We start from the raw sequence: 2493 nt of genomic DNA on the forward strand, positions 1-2493 counted from the left end.
CCAGCACTCTCTATTTGCATAAAATCTTAAGGAAACAGGCCCAAATCACAAATCCCTGAGGCTGTAAAAGAGAATTGAGGACTCCAGCTCCAGTTCTGAATCACGTTTAACTGCTTTTGCATCACTTGAGCAAAAGGAATGAACTCATCTGTGTCCCTTAACAGGGATACTCCAGGGAATGGAGCTGAAAAAATCCATCCAGCACCACCTTGATGCAGCAAACAGCAAATAGTGCAAGCAGTCAGAGCACACGGGGTTTGGTAGTCACCCGTGGGAATGTGGAACCACAGCAGACTTAGGGGCAGGCTGGCAATGGCATAAGCAGCTGGACAAAGGGCTTATAATAGACAGAGTCAGTCCTGTTTCTCCCAGCAGTTTCTTTATGTGTATGCATGAGTGTGCATGTTTGCATTTAGATACACGTATGTGTGGGTACACTTTTATACCTGAAGGTCTTTGTTGTCAGTCTTCAAAGCCTGGCTGGCATATGGCAAAGGAAACTGAAAACCTCAGCCACAAAGCTATGAGTCACAAGTATCTCTGTCTCCACTACTTGCGCGCACAGCTCAGTGCCCACAAAGCAGCCTTGCCACATGCTCTTTAAGCCTTCAGCATTAACAGTGATGATCTGTTTGTGTTTTCTTCCCACACCATGATTTATAAACACATGGAGGGGAAATGCCATGAGTGCACTCCTGCCTTTCCAGCTCTGCTTCTTGGCTCCCTGAAGCACCGCTTGCCGGAAGAGCCTGGAACTAGGGCAATTCATAAATCCCTTACAGCCAGTGACTCCAAGTCTGCAAAGATAAACAAGAAAGAGCACTACAGCAAGATTAATTGCTAGCAGTCATCATCCAGAGAAATACCTCTCAGTCACTATCCTCATCCCACAACAGGACTGTCCAGCAGTCAGAGTTTATGCATCAGTAAGCATGCCATAGAAAAGAATCACAGATAATTTTGCATATCCGATCATTCCCTATGGCATACATACCTATATTGTACCTTACAAATTGGTAATTGAAATTTCCTCAACAGAAAATAAAGGTTTTCTGAGTTTGTTTCCCTCCTCCTATTACTGTGTGTAGTGTAGGAAAAAGTTTTATTCCTTGGGAATGTGCTTGGACTGCCCAGGTTAATTTAACAGAGACTATCAATGTAATAATAAAAATATGCTACATAAAATAATTGGGTTTGCATTGTATTGATTTCAGCACCAGATTTACTATTTAGCAACTTGCAGCTTGAGTAACTGGTTATCTCAGACTGCAAAAGTCTTAATGGGAGAAACCATAGAGAGAAGAGGGAACAGCTCTTCCCTCTGACGGGCAGCAGTAGGTAATGAATAGAAACAACAGTTCAAGTGGGAAGGAGCACTGCTTCAGGGCAGCTCTTTCGGCTTAGGACAGCTTCCCTCCCTCAGTATTGCTTAAGATGCAGGTTTAGGTTGTCTGCTCCCTAACTCAGTTTGCATCTGATCACTTCAGACTGAGTCATGTTTACAAGCAGCCCTTCTCTCACTGGGTAAAGAGCCATTGCTTCTAAATGGCAATATTTATCCACTCTTTGACCTTACAGATTATAAAAAAGTGAAATAAGAATAGATTTATTATAGAATATTTTTTTATTATTATTATTATTTTAAACATTCTTTTAGTTTCTCTGAAACAACTGACAAAACAGGTATAAATTCCTGGGCTGTATTGGCCAACCCAAAATCTTCACATTAACTATATTTTTGCATCTAGAACCAATTGTCAAATTTGCCTGAAGGGTCTCAAGGTTCTGTTGCTCGATGGAAGTTGCAAGGTATAGAAATGTTACACAGTCTTAGATACAATTACTAATTTCAGGAAGAATTCACCCTGCACATCAAACTCTGCAGGTTTGCCTTTGCCAGTTCTCCAGGACTGTGTCACAGAGGCATCGCAGTTCAGGCTGGGGAGCTCAGTTTGTATCTGACTAGCAGAGGGTGGGGAAACAATATACAAGCAAGGTTTGGGAACACAGAAAATCCTAGGTGTGTGGGTTCCTATGAGATACAGGGCAAACTGATGTCCATCTACAGGTCATGCATGCATCCAGACAATAGATTCAGTCCTAAACCTCCAGTACTTTATGCCCCACAAAAAGCATTAATAATGGCAGAGTCGCAGAAAAGTTTATCCACTAGAAGACTAGAGTAGAAAGCCTAAAAATTCTCAACTTGAGTCTGAATCCTACAGTTACTGAGGGCACATGAATCAGTACAGAGATCAGCCCATGCCTTATAAATAAGTAACGTTGATGGATCACGATGGAAGAAACATGAAAGGCAAAAGATACTGTTTAGAAAACAATGATTATTTATTTATCATCAGTATTGGGACCTTGAAACAATAACAAACTGTTCAGCAACTTACAAAAAGGTCTTTTGTACATTTGTGTGCATGTCAGAAAGAGGAGGCTGCTGATTTTCTCAAATGTTCAAATGGCTTTTGGATAATGGGTGGA

The sequence above is a fragment of the Strix aluco genome, chromosome 5 (genome assembly GCF_031877795.1).
Source record: "Strix aluco isolate bStrAlu1 chromosome 5, bStrAlu1.hap1, whole genome shotgun sequence".
NCBI classification, from domain to species: Eukaryota; Metazoa; Chordata; class Aves; order Strigiformes; family Strigidae; genus Strix; species Strix aluco.